Source organism: Macaca nemestrina, chromosome 12 (genome assembly GCF_043159975.1).
Source record: "Macaca nemestrina isolate mMacNem1 chromosome 12, mMacNem.hap1, whole genome shotgun sequence".
Taxonomy (NCBI): Eukaryota; Metazoa; Chordata; class Mammalia; order Primates; family Cercopithecidae; genus Macaca; species Macaca nemestrina.
In genome coordinates, this window is record NC_092136.1 from 123610780 (window position 1) to 123627958 (window position 17179).

The window sequence follows — 17179 nt, forward strand, 5'->3', positions numbered from 1 at the left end:
AGGGCTAAAGAGTATTTGTTTTTTGTATGGTCTCTTTGAACATATTCCATTTTAAATTTTAGAGGTGGAAGGTGGAGCAAGAGGGCAGAATAGAAGCCTACACTCTTTGTCCCCCTGTACTGTAACATCAAATTTTTAACAACTATCGCCACACAGAAAAGCACCTTCACAAGAACCAAAAAGCCGATGAACAATCACAGTACCTGGTTTTAACTTAATATCATGGACAGAGGCATCGAGGAAGCCAAGAGAGACAGTCTAGAATCACCTTTGCCATCTTTCCTCCATTCCCTGGCAGTAGCTATGAAGCATGTAGAATCTGTGCACTTTGGGAAGGGAGAGTACAGTGACTGCGGGACTTGGCATTGAACTCAGTGCTGCCCTATCAAAGCAGAGAATAAACCCATGCTAGGCTCAGCCAGCGCCTGCACACAGAGGGACCATTTGGACCAGCCCTAGCCAGAGAAGAATCACCCATCCCAGGACTCAGAACATGAGTTTCTTGCCAAGCCTCGCCACCGCAGGCTGAAGTGCTCTGTAGTCCTAGGTAACCTTGAAAGGCAGTCTAGGGCACAAGGACTGTAATCCCTAAGCAACTCCTAGTGCTAGTGTGGGCTTAGAACCAGTGAACTAGGATGACATGTGACCTAGGGATACACCAGCTGGCATGGCTAAGGGAGAACTTGCACTATGCCTCCCCCAACCCCAAGCAGAGCAGCTTGTAGCAATGAAAGTGACTCCTTCCTTTTGCTTAAGAAGCGGAGAGTGAAGAGTAAAGCAGACTTTGTCTTGCATCTTGGATATCAGCTAAGTCACAGTAGGACAGGGTACCAGGCAGAGTTGTGAGACCCCCATTCCTGGCCCTAGTTCCTGGATGACATTTCTAGACTCACCCTGGGAGAAAGGGAGCCATTGCCTTGAAGGAAAAGACCCAGTCCTGGCAGGGTTCATCACCTGCTAACTAAAGAGACCTTGGTCTTTGAATAATCAGCAATGATACTCAGGGAATATGCCATGGGCTTGGGCTCTGAGACATGCTAGCTTTAGGAGAGACTCAGCATATTCCCAGCTTGGTGACTACAATGAAAGTTTCCTGTTTGAGAAAAACAGAGGGAAGAGTAAAGAAACTTTTTATTGCACCCTAGCTACCAGCTTGGCTACAGTGAGATATAGAAATGAGCAGGCCTAAGTCCATGCCTAAGCTCTTGGACAGCACATCTGGGCCTGCCCTGGGCTATAGCGGAGGCCATTGCCCTAAAGGGTGAGTCCCAAGCCTGGCAGTATTCACCATAGGAGAGTCCTTGGGCTTTAAGCAAACATCAGCAGTGGCCTGACAGAACTCCCCATGGTGGTGGTGGTGGCCACAAAAAGAGGCTCCTCTGCCTTTGGTAAGGGGAGGGAAGAGTGGGAAGGATTTTGTATTGTGATTTGAGTGCCAGCTTAGCTGCAGTAAAACAAAACATCAAGTAAGGTTTTTGACTCCAATTCCTGGCTCCCAGACAGCATTTGCAGACATACCCAGGGCCTGGGGAACTCACTATGCTGAAGGAAAAAGCCTTGGGTAAAACCCAGTGCTCTGCTGGCATCAAGTCTGACCCAATTCAGTCCAGCGGTGGTGGCCACAGGGGTGCTTGCCTTACTCCCACCATGCACACCAGCTCCGGGTGGATCAGCACAGAGAGAGTGAGACCTTGTGTATCTGGGAGAAAGTAAGGGAAAAGAATAAGAATCTCTTCTGGGTAATCCAGAGAATTCTTTTGGATCCTATCAAAGACCAAGGCAGTACCTCTGCAAGTCTGCAAAACGCACAGCATTATTGGGCATGGGACACATGTCCCTTTGAATACCTGGAAAACCTTCCCAAGAAGGACAGGCACAAACAAGCCTAGACTGTGAAGATTACAAGTACCTAACTCTTTAATGTCCGGACACTGAAGAACATCTACAAGCATCAACACCATCTACAAAACGTGACCTCACCAAATGAACTATGTGAGGCAACAGGGTCCAATCCTGGAGAAACAGATATGTGACCTTTCAGATGGAGAATTCAAAATAGCTATTTTGAGGTAACTCAAATAGTTTCAAGATAACACAGAGAAGAAATTCAGAATTTTATCAGATAAATTTAACAAAGAGATTAAAATAATTAAAAAGAATCAAGCAGAAATTATAGAGCTGAAAAATGCAATTAACATGTTTAAGAATGCATCAGAGACCTTTAACAGCAGAATTGATCAAGTAGAAGAAAGAATTAGTGAACTTGAAGACAGCCTATTTGAAAATACAGAGGAGAGAGAAGGAAAAAGAATACAAAATGGTGAAACAGCCTACAAGATCTAGAAAATAGCTTCAAAAGCAAAAATCTAAGAGTTCTTGGCATTAAAGAGGAGATAGAGAATGAGATAAAGGTAAAAAGTTTATTCAAAGGGACAGTAACAGAGAACTTCCCAAACCTAAAGAAATACATTAATATTTAAATACAGGAAGGTTATAGAACACTAAGCAAATCTAACCCAAAGAAGACTACCTCATGGCATTTAATAATCAAACTCCCAAAGGTCAATGATAAAGAAAGGATCCTAAAAGCAGCAAGAGAAAATAAACAAATACCGTATAATAGAGCTCCAATACATCTGGCAGCTAACTTTTCAGTGGAAACCTTACAGCCCGGGAAAGTGTGTCATGACAATTCAATTCCTGAAAGAAAAAAAACTTGTACCCTAGAATAGTATATCCACTGAAAGTGTCCTTTGTACACAAAGGAGAAATAAAGACCTTCCTAGACGAACAAAAGTTGAGGATTTCGTCAACACCAGACTTGTCCTACAAGAAATGCTAAAGGGAATTCTTCAATCTGAAAGAAAAATATGTGAATGAGCAAGAAGAAGCCACGTGGAGGTACACAACTCACTGGTAATATTATACAGCAAGCACACAGACAAGCACAGATTAATATAATGCAGTAATTGTGGCACATAAACTTCTCTTAAGTATAAAGACTAAATGATGGGCTAATCAAAAATAACTACAACAACTTTTGAAGACACAGACAGTACAATAAGACATAAAGAGAAACAATAAAACATTGAAAAGCAGAGAGATAAAGTGTAGTGTTTTTATTATTAGTTTTCCTTTTGCATGTTTGTTTATGCAATCAGTGTTAAGTTATCATCAGTTTAAAATAATGGATTATAAGATAACACTTGCAAGCTTCATGGTAATCTCCAACAATACACAACAGATACACAAAAAAATAAGAAGCAAGAAATTAAAGCATATCAGTAGAGAAAATCACCTTCACTAAAAGGAAGACAGGAAAGAAGAAGGAAGAGAATACCACAAAACAACCAGAAAATCCAATAACAAAATGGCAGTAGTATGTCCCCATTTATCAATAATGACACTGAATGTAAATGGTCTAAACTCTCCAATCAAAGACATAGAGTGGCTGAGTGGATGAATAAACAGGACCCAACAATCTATTGCCTAAAAGAAACACACTTCATCTATAAAGATACACATAGATTGAAAACAAAGGGATGGAAAAAGATATTCCATGCTAATGGAAACAAAAAAAGAGCAGGACTAGCTATACTTATATCAGACAGAATAGATTTCAAGAAAAAAAAAACTGTAGGAAGAGACAAGGAAGGTCATTATATAATGATACAGGGGTCAATTCAACAATAGGATATAAAAATTATAAATACATACACACCCAACACTGGAGCACACAGATATATAAAGCAAATATTATTAAAGCAACAGAGAGAGCTAGATGTCAATACAATAACAACTTGTGACTTCTACACCCCACTGTCAACATTGGGCAGATCGCCTACACAGAAAATCGACAAGGAAACTTCAGACTTTATCTGCACTATAGAACAAATTGACCTAATAGATATTTACAGGACATTTCATCCAGTGGCTATAGAATACACATTTTTCTCCTCAGCACATGGATCCTTCTAAAAAATGGACCATATGTTAGACCATAAAACAAGTCTTAAATCATTCAAAAAATTTAAAATAATATCAAGTATCTTCTCTAACCACAATGGAATAAAACTACAAATCAGTAATGAGAAGAATTTTGGAAACAACACAAACACAAAGAAATTAAACAATATGCTCCTAAATGACCAGTGGGTCAATGAAGAAATTAGGAAGGAAATTGAGAAAATTTCTTGAAACAAATAATGGAAACACAACATAGAAAAACCTATGGGCTACAGCAAAAGCAGTACTCAGAGAAAAATTTATAGCTATAAGTAGTGACATCAAAAAAGAGGAGAAACTTCAAGTAAATAATGTAATGATGCATCTTAAAGAATTATAAAACTAAGACCAAACCAAATGAAAAAATTAGTAGAAGAAAATGAATAATAAAGGTCAGATAAGAAATAAATGAATTTAAAATAAACAAAAAACACAAAAATCAAAATAAAAAGTTGGTTTTTGAAAAGCTAAACAAAACTGACAGACTTTTAGCCAGACTAACTAAGAAAAAAAGAAGACCCAAATAAATAAAATCAGAGATGAAGAAGATGTTATGACTGATACTGCAGAAATTCAAAGGATCATTAGTGACTAATATGAGCAACTATATGCCAATAAATCAGAAAATCCAGAATAAATATATACATTCCTAAACAAATACAACCTACCAAGATTAAACTAAGAAAAAATGCAAAACCTGACCAGACCAATAACAAGTTGTGAGATCAAAGCCATAATAAATAGTCTCCCAGTAAAGAAAAGCTTGGGATCCAATAGCTTCATGGCTGAATTCTACTAAATATTTAAAGAAGAACTAATACTAACCCTACTCAAACTGTTCTGAAAAATACAGGAGGAGGGAATACTTCCAAACTCATTCTATGAGGCCAGTATTACCAAGGTACCAAAACCAGACAAAGACACATCAAAAAATAAAAAATAAAAAAAAAGAAAAGAAAAAAAGAAACTACAGGCCAATGTCTCTGATGAATATTGATGCAAAAAACCTTAACAAAATACTTGCAAACCAAATTCAAGAATACATTAAAAAGATTATCCATCATGACCAAGTGGGATTTATCCCAGGGATGCAAGGATGGTTCAACATACATGAATCAATCAATATGTATACATCATATCATCAGAATGGAGGATAAAAACCATATGATCATATCAATTGATGCCCAAAAAGTATTTGATAAAATCCAACCATCCTTTCAGGATAAAAACCCTCAAAAACTGAATATAGAGGGAACATACAGCAACATAATAAAAACCATATATGACAAATCCACAGTAAATGGAGAAAAGCTGAAAGCCCTTCCTCTAAGATCTGGAACATGACAAGGATGCCCACTTTCACCACTGTTTTTCAACATAGTACTGGGAGTCTCAGCTAGAGGAATCAGAAAAGAAAAAGAAATAAAGGACATTCAAATTGGAAAGGAAGAAGTCAAATTAACCTTGTTTGCAGATGATAATAATCTAATATTTGGAAAAACCTGAAGACTCCACCAAAAAACTATTAGAACTGATAAATTCAGTAAAGTTGTAGGATACAAAATCAACATAAAAAATCAGTAGCATTTCTATATGTCAACAATGAACAATCTGAAAAAAAATTTAAAAAGTAATCCCATTTACAACAGCAACAAATAAAATTAAATACTGAGTAATTAACCAAAGAAGCGAACGATCTCTGCAATCAAAACTAGAGAATGCTGATGAAAGAAATTGAAGAGGACACAAAAAATGGAAAGATATTTTATGTTCATAGATTGGAAAAATCAGTATTGTTAAATATTGTTAAAATGTCTGTACTCCCCAAAGCAATCTACAGATTCAGTATAATCCCTATCAAAATACCAATGACATTATTCACAGAAATAGCAAAAACAATTCTTACACCACAAAACACCCAGAATAGCCAAAGCTATTCTGAGCAAAAAGAATAAAACTGGAGAAAATTAATTCAAGATGGATTAGAGACTTCAATGTTAGACCTAATACCATAAAAATCCTAGAGGAAAACCTAGGTAGTACCATTCAGGACATAGGCATGGGCAAAGACTTCATGTCTAAAACACCAAAAGCAACGGCAGCAAAAGCCAAAATTGACAAATGGGATCTCATTAAACTAAAGAGCTTCTGCACAGCAAAAGAAACTACCATCAGAGTGAACAGGCAACCTACAGAATGGGAGAAAATTTTTGCAATCTACTTATCTGACAAAGGGCTAACATCCAGAACCTACAAAGAACTCAAACAAATTTACAAGAAAAAAACAAACAGCCCCATCAAAAAGTGGGCAAAGGATATGAACAGACATTTCTCAAAAGAAGACATTCATACAGCCAACAGACACATGAAAAAATGCTCATCATCACTGGCCATCAGAGAAATGCAAATCAAAACCACAATGAGATACCATCTCACACCAGTTAGAATGGTGATCATTAAAAAGTCAGGAAACAACAGGTGCTGGAGAGGATGTGGAGAAATAGGAACACTTTTACACTGTTGGTGGGATTGTAAACTAGTTCAACCATTATGGAAAACAGTATGGCGATTCCTCAAGGATCTAGAACTAGATGTACCATATGACCCAGCCATCCCATTACTGGGTATATACCCAAAGGATTATAAATCATGCTGCTATAAAGACACATGCACACATATGTTTATTGCGGCACTATTCATAATAGCAAAGACTTGGAATCAACCCAAATGTCCATCAGTGACAGACTGGATTAAGAAAATGTGGCACATATACACCATGGAATACTATGCAGCCATAAAAAAGGATGAGTTTGTGTCCTTTGTAGGGACATGGATGCAGCTGGAAACCATCATTCTTAGCAAACTATCACAAGAACAGAAAACCAAACACCGCATGTTCTCACTCATAGGTGGGAACTGAACAATGAGATCACTTGGACTCGGGAAGGGGAACATCACACACTGGGGCCTATCATGGGGAGGGGGGAGGGGGAAGGGGGAGGGATTGCATTGGGAGTTATACCTGATGTAAATGACGAGTTGATGGGTGCTGATGAGTTGATGGGTGCAGCACAGCAACATGGCACAAGTATACACATGTAACAAACCTGCACGTTATGCACATGTACCCTAGAACTTAAAGTATAATAATAAAAAAAAAATCCTGGAGAAATAACATTACCTGACTTTAAATTATACTATAGAGCTACAGTAACCAAGAAAGCATGATACTGGCATAAAAACAGACATATAGACCAATGGAACAGAATAGAGAACCCAGAAATAAATCCACACATCTATAGTCACTTTCTACAAAGGTATCAAGAATATACACTGGGGGGAAAAACCAGTCTTTAAAATAAATGGTGCTGGAAAAACTGGATATCCATATGCAGGAGAATAAACTTGACCCCTGTCTCTAGCCTTATACAAAAATCAAATACAAATGGATTAAATACTTAAATCTAAAACCTCAAACTATGAAACTACTACAAGAAAACATTGGGGAAACACTCCAGGACATTGGTCTAAGCAATAATTTATTGAGAAATACCCCATAAGCACTGCACCCAAAGCAAAAACGGGCAAATGGGATCACATCAAGTTAAACAGCGTCCGTACAACAAAGAATGCAATCAACAAAGTGGCAAGACAACCCACAGAATGGGAGAAAATATTTGCGAACTACCCATCTGACAAGGGATTAATAACCAAAATAGCTCAAAACAACTCTATAGGAATAAAACCTAATAATCTGATTAAAAATAGGCAAAATATTTTAATAGACATTTCTCAAAAGAAGACATGCAAACGGCAAACAGGCATATGAAAAAGTGCTCAACATCATTGATCATCAGAGAAATGCAAGCAGAACTACAGTGAGATGTCATCTCATCCCAGTTAAAATGACTTTTCTCCAAAATTCCAGCAATAACAAATGCTGATGAGGGCATGGAGCAAAGAGAACCCCCTTACACTTTTGATGCGAATGTAAACTACTACAACCACTATGGCAAACAGCTTAAAAGTTTCTCACAAAACTAAAAATAGAGCTACCATAAGATTCAGCAATCCCACTGCTGGGCATATACACAAAAGAAAGAAAATCAGTATATCAAAGAGCAATTTGTACTCCCGTGTTTATTGCAGGACTGTTCATAATAGCCACCTAAGTGTCCATCAACAGATGAGTGGAAAAAGAAAATGTGGTACCTATAAACAATAAAGAACTGTTAAACCATAACAAAGAATGAGAGTCTGTCATTTGCAATGACATGGATGGAACTGGAGATCATTATGTTGCATAAAATAAGTCAGGCACAGAAAGACAAACATTGCATGTTCTCACTTATTTGTGGGAACTGAAAGTTAAAACAATCGAACTCATGGAGATAGAGCACAGAAGAGTAACTACCAGAGTCTGAGAAGCTCACTGGGCAGATGAGAGGGAGTTAGGGATGATTAATGGGTAAAAAAATAAATTAGAAAGAATGAATAATTCCTAGTATTTGATAGCACAACAGAAGGACTATAGAAAATAATAATCTACTTTTACATTTTTAAATAATTAAAGAGTATAATTGAATCATTTGTAAGAAAAAAGATAAATGCTTGAGGGGATGGATGCCAAATTTTCCATAATGTAATTATTATGTATTGTGTGCCTGTACCAAAATATCTCATGTACGCCTTAAGTATATATGCCTACTATTTACCACAAGAAATATTAAAACATTAAAAAAAATTAGGGGGCATTTAGAAACAACTGCTGGGGAAATAAGAGTGTCAGGATGGCAGCCATTTTTTCCCCAAAAGTACAACAATATAATTTTAAAATATAATTAATATATATTTATTAAAACTTATGCTCTCCAGAGAAAACCTCTTTGTTTCTATCCATGCTTTGTAAGAAGTCAGTATATAAATCTCTGGGGAAAAAGTCAACAAATTCAAAACAACAGAAATGCCTTTAACCACAGCATAATAAAATTTGAAATTAATATGTGCAGTTTAAACACACCAATATATTTCATACGTAAATTTTTAAAAAGTCTTCTAAATAGCCAGAGTCAAAAAAGAATTCTTAGAATTAACAAAAACTCAAATAAACGAGAAACTTCCACATTGGGCATGAAGAATAACTGAGATCAGGTTAAGTTCCTGCCATAAACAACCAGAAACAAAAAAATATATATTTAAAAAACACTGCTTGGACACATTGGCAATAGGTAGGCAGAGTATGATCCCTGATAGAAGAGAAACAGCTGAGGTGAGTCTTATAATCACGTTGATTTTTCTCCCTATTGGCACTTTCTAGACTATAACTCAGAGAAGGGAATCCTTAACAGAGCACAGTAGTCTTACTGGGTTGAGGAGAGTTTGGGGAGGTGAAGTCACTTAGACTATTTGATACACATCTTCAGAGAGGAGGGGCATTATATAGAGGAAGAACTCTATAAATTCTCATAGGAAGTTACCTTAAGTGTTTGACTGAACACCGATGTTCAGGGTAGAACCCCACAAGGCCTAGCAAATAACAGCTGGGAAGCTGTAAGGTAAAAGCTTCTCAGAGCTCACAACCAATTGATCTTTTCATTTGACAAAATTGATCATCCATTTATGTAAAAAATATGTTTGCAAAGCAGGAAATGGCGTATGATAAAAGCTTTAAAATTATTAAAAATCTATGTATTACTTCTCTACAATGACTTGAAAGTCTTACTAAAATGGAGCAACTTTAAGAGAAAATTTGTATTGAGTCAAAGAGGTATTTAAAGCACAAATAAAAACTTTGAAAGAAATTGTTTCCAAAAGAGGATCCAAGCCGATGTCACTGGTGAATTCTGTAAAAAGCATCAAGAAGTAAATTTTCCGGATATAGAAAATCTTGAGAGGACCTCCCATTTAGTAGGTATAATTCTAATTCCAAAACCTATCCAGATTTCTTGAAAAGTGAAGTCTGAAGACTGATTTCACCAATATAGATGTAAACGTCCTAAAACCGTCACTAACAAACCAAAGCAATGGTACATTAAAACGTCATCCAGAAAGTCTAGAATTTGTGTAATTAAGCCATCTATCAAATTTATTTCATATAAATTGATTCTATTAGAAAATATTGATAATCTTAATATCTTTCTTATTTCCATAAATTTTTGGGGAATAGGTGGCATTTGCTTGCATGAGTAAGCTCTTTAGTGAGATTTTGGTGCACCCAACACCCAAGCAGTATACACGGAACCCAAATTGTCATCTTTTATTCCTCAGCCCCTTCCACCCTTTCCCACTCAGTGTCCAAAGTCTATTGTATCATTCTTATGCCTTTGCATCTTCATAGCTTAGCTCTCACTTGTGAATGAGAACATACAATGTTTTATTTTCCATTCCTGAGTTAGAAAATGTTGATAATCTTAATAACTGCCTTGTGTTCTTCCAAGTTCTGATTTGAAACAAAGCAATAACCACCAAAAAACCTTTCAATAGCTTTAATCATCTAATAATAAAATGATCTTACCTCAACAAAGAAAAAAGCCATATTTAATATTAAAACGAGAGACTCAAGACAATAATGTTTGCTATCACCATTGTTATCTAGTATTTTCTGGATTTACAGCTAATTTTGAACTGGTGAAACCTATGTAAGTGTACTATTTTAAAAACAAGTAGAGCTTAGTCATACTGGTAGGAGAATTGACAGAATCTTCAATGGAATTGAATCAAAACTCTTAAAACGAAGTTTTATATATATATATAGAAAAACTTAGTATATTATTTTTTAAAATTACAAACCAAAGGCAAAGTGCTAATTTACACTAAAAACAGAGTTTGAAAATTTATTTTTTTTTTTTTTAAAGAAATGAAGTCTCAGTAAGTTGCCCAGACTTATCTTGAACTCCTGGCCTCAAGCACTTCTCCCACCTTCACCTCCCAAAATATAGCTTTTTAAATTTTTTTTGGAAGAAAACTTTAGCTCTTCACTTAAGAAAATCCTGGACTCTATAGATTTAAATAGAAAATTTAAAAATAAAGGAAAAATTTTGAATAAAGCAATTCATTCCAGGTGATATAGGATGAACATTGGGATGGGCGAAGTCTTTTTAAACAGAAAAAACAAACAATAGAATAATATTTAAAAGACAAAGAAGTGATTTTTGACTGCTAACAGTTAAGAACATAATGTATATAAATTATAAATATACATATCAACACATATATTCAAATACACATTTATCTATTTATATATACATACACATACTTATATACATGTTATATGTGTTGTGTTTTTGTATGTGCAAATAGAGCTATATTCTTAATAAATAACTCATAATTTAGACAAATGCTACAAAAGTAAATGTTGCATGGGAAATCTGGGCAAAGAATAGAAAAGACATTAACATCAACATGAAAGTCATGGAAGAATTTTTAAAAGGCAAAGAAATGCTTATCCTTAATGATTAAAATGCATATGAAAAGAAGAGTTTTTAGAAAACTCAATTGAAAATGAAGTAGAAATTGATAATATTTATTGGTGCAAAGACTGATGGGATTGGATATCTCACATATACCTCGACTCTATGTATTTTCTCAAAATCAGTCTATACAAACTATTCAGTAGAATTTACATGTCTCTGAGGGATCTAAGACATCAGCAAATTTGAGGATTTTGTGCAGCATATAATCTACCTTATTAATATGTGTTAAATATTATTCACTATTTAAATGACCTTTTAAATATTTAACAACAATAGTTGTGCAAAAAGCAATTAGTAATTAGCAATTAGTAAAGTCAAATTGCTAGCCAAATTAATAGACTAAAGTCATATCTAGGCATAGGTTTGAAGTGGTTGGCTGGACTTTTACTTTTTCAGAGAATCTTTTTACATTTAAAGTTTTATCTTTATCTTAGGATTATAAAATATAAAATATGTTTTTATAAAATATTGTACAAGAGAAAGACAAGAAAAAAGAATTTTAGAGACAAATGATTTCAAATGTAATGTTTGAATTATGAAACTACGACGTGGTGATGAGGGAGCATTTAATTTATCCTACTGGGATGTCTTACTTTGGTGACTGCCCTTTCAAGGCCTTGATGCTGGGTGTGGTCCCCGGCGACTCTTGACTTTGGAATGCACCAGAGGTTCAGCTGCCCAGGCCCTGGCATTTTCCTCCTACTCTATCAATAAATCCTTTCTCACTAGAACTCGCCAACTTCAATTCTCCAAGGCTGTCTTATGGGCCTGATGAAATCTTTGCAGTCTTAGAATGCATTTTGATTTGAATTTATATATCTATGATTACTATAAGGATATCTTAAATAGGAAGCTGCAGGTGAGTGAACCACAGCTATTTCATGTATTTTTAAACTTTTTCTCATTCAGTTGGAGGTGTTCAAGCCTGAAATTATCCACTGAAAAATTCAGTGTGGAGTTTAGTCCCGGCCATGCCACTAACTGACCTTGTGAGCTTAGTGTGCTGTTTCACTTCTCTGCGCCTTGACTTTATTATATTAGAGTCTAATACCATTTTTTTTCCCTAATATGGTCTCTCCACTTTTAGGATGAAGAATAAGATTTAAAATTAGACTAAGGGTTTCCTCTTTAAATAGAATAATTAAACAAAAGATTTAAGCATCTGTAATTCTACTAGGTAAAGGACGATTTCCAAATTTTAAATTATTACTCAAATTGAATGTTCAAATGCCACTGCTGGACGGCTCTAAAGTCTGTGTGTAATTTCCTCATTTCCCTGATCATAAACCTTTCCTAAAATAGAAACTCTTTAATCTGACATTTAAAGTTGAGGCCACGATCTGCCATCTGTTTACTTTTCCAGTATTATCTCTTATCACAATTTCTATTTCAAACTGGACATTCTGATGTGACTCAGATATATTCTCAGAATATTTTGTCTGTTCCTTCTTTCTGAAATGTATCATCTCTGTCCCACCCTCATTTCTGACAGTTAAAACTCCTTTCCAAATTTCAAGATACAGCCACCATTATATGTATATTCAAGATACTGCTACCTGGCATCTTCTAGGTACCAGGCTAAAAACTTTTTATACATCAGCTGATTTTATGCTTAAACCAACCCTACAGAGTACATGTTATTCTCATTTTACAGTTTGTAAAATTGCAAGGGAGGAGTCATTGCCTATGACATACAGATTCTATTCAGAACAATTAGAGACTTTGCCCAGGAGTTCATAGTTAATGGGCGGCAAAGTCGGGGTCTGTACAGATGGCTCTGGGCCTCAAAGCATATGCTACCCTCTTTCTGAAAGCTCACTTCCATAGAGTTAGCAAATTGAGCACCTACTAGGTGCCCGGTATAGAGATCCTTAGATGAAGGACACATACTCCTACCCCCACGGTCTCACCATCCTCACATCTCCAAGAAGGATTTCTTCCTTTCAGCAACACTATGTATTTTATCTGTTAGAGACATTTCTTATATTTTAAATGTATTCTTAATTTTTATTTTATTAATTTATCAAAGTGATTATTTCTTTACCTTTATATCTAAGATTTAAGAGGGTAGAGATCTTAAATAACTTATTCATCAATTCTTTTGGTTGCTGGTATTCTCTGCTTTGCACAAAATATTGAGAATAAATGATCACTGAATTGGATGGAATAGAAAATTCACACATGTATGTACAGAATTGTGCATATGTATGTTGAAGAAAAAACAGTCTGTCAGTTAAAAATAAAAAAAATATATTTGTGTTTCTAGAAGTCTCCATCATATCCATGGAAAGATTCAGGTGTGATTCGCTGGAGTAAACGTTCCTCCTTTAGTCTCACCTGTAACAGAGAGTCTGCTTAAATCTGGACAGAGGCTAACCAAATGTCAAGCCTTATATATTAACATATCTTGAATTATTTGATACTAAAAATATCTCTGAGGAAAATTGGGTACATTTTATCATTTTCATTTTACAGACAGGAAAACTAAATTTGAGAGATACTAAGTGAATTCCCATGGCCATATATATTTTAGTGCAAAGTCTGAAGTACAATCCAGGTTTTCTAATGTAGTTTTTATAAGAATAGGTTTTGTGAGACTGTTCAAAGGAGCACAAGTCCAAATTAGTGCATTCTCTGGTGGTCTAGTCAGGATGTCGTGTCTAATACTTCCAGGTTTTGTGTCTGATCTTACAAAATATTTCACAATAGGCAAAGATAATTGAAGCTCCTGACCATATTATGATTTTCCAAATAACTGTTTAGTGTAAGTGAGGCATTGATAAAGCATCTGAAGTAGCATCAACTCATTGTTAACACAGCTAAACTTGCAGATTATTAAAATGGAGCTTGATTTTTCTCAGCGTTCAGAAGAACTTTCTATGATGATGGGAATATTCTACATGTGTGCTGTCCAACACAGTAGTCGCTAACCACATAGGGCTATTGAAACCACTTGAAATATGGCCAGTGCAACTTAAAAAAGTGATTTTTAAATTTAATTTAATGAAAAAACTATTTTAAAGCAATGAATTATCATTGTACATAATTATAGCATACAAAGTGATAGGATATATATTAATATATAATACATTATTGTTAACTATAGTCACTATGCTGTACAATAGATCTAACAAAATTTATTTATCCTAACTGAAACTTTGTATCCTTTCACCAGCATCTTCCCATTTACCCTTCCCTTTACCTCTGTTAACTATTTTTCTACTCTCTGCTGCTATGAGTTTGATTGTTTTAGATTCCACATGTAAGTGGGAACATGCAGTATTTGTCTGTGTGCCTAACTTATTTCATTTAATATAATGTCCAGATTCATCATTTTTTTTTTTTGCAAATGATAGAATTTTCTTTTTAAAGGCTGAATAGTATCCCATTGCTAATGTATATCACATTTTCTTTATCCATTCCTCCATTGATAAACACTTAAATTGCTTCCAAATCTTGGCTATTGTGAATAGTGCTGCACTGATCATGAGAGCACAGGTATCTGACATACTGATTTGAAATCCTTCAGATATATATCCAGAAGTGGAACTGCTGGATCATATGATATTTTTATTTTTAATATTTTGGGGAACTTCCATACTGTTTTCCATAATGGATCTACTACATTCCTACCAATAGCATACAAGAGTTCCTTTTCTCCATATCCTCACAACCCTGGTTATCTTTGTCTTTTTGATAATAGCCGTTCTGACAAGTGTAGGTGATGTCTCATTGTGGTTTTAATGTGCATGTGCATGTGGTTTTAATCTGATGATTAGTGATGTTGGGCATTTTTTCATGTATCTGTTGGCCATTTGTTGGCCATGTCTTCTTTTGAAAAATGTCTATTCAGGTCCTTTGCTCATTTTTGAAATCAGGTTATTTGTTTTCTTGCTATTGAGTTGTTTGAATTCCTTTTATATTTTAGATATTAATTCCTTACCAGATGCTTGGCTCGCTGATATTTTCTCCCAGTCCATAGGTTGTCTCTTCACTCTGTTGTTTCCTTTGCTACGCAGAAGCTTTTGTGTTTGATGTAATACAATCTGTCTATTTTTGCTTTTGTTGCCTGAGCTCTTGGGGTCAGTTTCAAGAAATCATTGGCCAGACCAATGTCATGTAGTTTTCTCCCTATCTTTTCTTTCAGTCATTTTAGAGTATCTGGTCTCATGTTTAAGTGGTAAATCTATTTTGGGTTGATTTTTGTGGATGGTGTGAGATGAGGGTTCAATTTCATTCTTTTGCATATGGATATCCATTTTCCCAACACTCTTTATTGCAGAGACTGCCATTTTTCTATTATAGTTTGTTCTCTGGATAGTTCCTACTGAATGTGTGTGTGTTTCCTTTTCTGTCTTGTTCTAACTTGCCACATATTAGTCTCCAGGTTGTTTATTGTTTTATTCAAAGAAAGAGTTTTTTTGTTTAATTATATTCATAGTTTTTGGGTTTTTTTGGAGTGCTGCTGGGGTGGGAGAGGTATTCTACTGTTGTCTCTTTATATTTTTCCTTTTTATAGGGTCTTTTGTGAGACTCTTAATTTACATATTTTTCTTCTTTTTATTTACAAATACATTAAATGGTGATTATCATTCTCTTCTTACTCCTTTGTCTTCTGTCTGCAGAATTTTTGTTTTGTTTTGTTTTTTTACACAGGTCTCACTCTGTCACCCAGGCTTGAGTGCAGTGGTGCAATCTCTCTTTGTAGCCTCAAACTCCTGGGCTCAAGCGATCCTCCTGCCAGTTCTGAGTAGATAGAACTGCAGGTGCACACCACCAAGGCTGGCTAATTTTTAAATTTTTTGTAGAAACAGAATCTCACCATGTTGCTCAGGCTGGTCTTGAACTCCTAGGCTCCTGCCTTAGCCTCTCAAAGTGTTGGAATTATAGGCATGAGCCACCACACCTGGCCTGCAAATTTTGACACGTGGTTTCTAACTAACTATATTTTAACTTTACATTTGAATTTTATTTGAATTTTTTAAACTGAAGAGTTAGGGAAAATACATTTTAAAATTTCTTAGTGGATTCACTTTAACTAATTTTTCACTACCAATCTGTAATGGTATAGCATATACTCTGCCATTTGGAATTTATTCAAATTTTTTGTTACACACTACGTGGCATTTTGGGGGAAAGACACACGAGTATTTGAAAACAATATCACTTTCTGTTTTGGGGAGCTCACTGTTTTATGGATTTATTAGTTCAGGCTGGTCAACAGTGTTATTTAATTCTGTATACACTCACTGATTTTTTGTTTATATAATATAGTAGATTTTGACATCTGGACTTATTTATTTTTTTCTTATAATTCAAATGCACTTTTCTTTATATAGCTTGAAGCTACACTGTTAGATTCATAACTCTCCAAGACTGCTACATCTTTTTGTAAGATGATATCTTTTCTCAATACCTGTTAATAAAAAATATATAATTAATCCTACCTCCTGTTATTATTCCAGTTGCTTCTTCTCTAACCATTTTCCTGGTTAATATTTTCCTAGCCCTTCATTTATTGAATTTGTATTCAATTTTGGTTCACCATTTTTATTTAAATAGATGAATATTTATGTTATGGGAAACTTGATTCTCCAAGACAGCTAATTATATTTATCAAGTAAGAGAAATATTAACCTTAACAGATGGGTTCACTCATTTTTCTTTAATATTCTGGCTCAACAACCAGAATGCTACAAAGA

The 17179-nt window shown here is 35.1% G+C and overlaps 1 protein-coding gene across 1 annotated transcript in view; it reads left to right on the forward strand.

Annotated features, from left to right (window-relative positions):
* Nucleotides 1–17179, forward strand: part of LOC105476316 (olfactory receptor family 4 subfamily D member 5) — a 126181-nt gene that overhangs the window by 95876 nt on the left and 13126 nt on the right.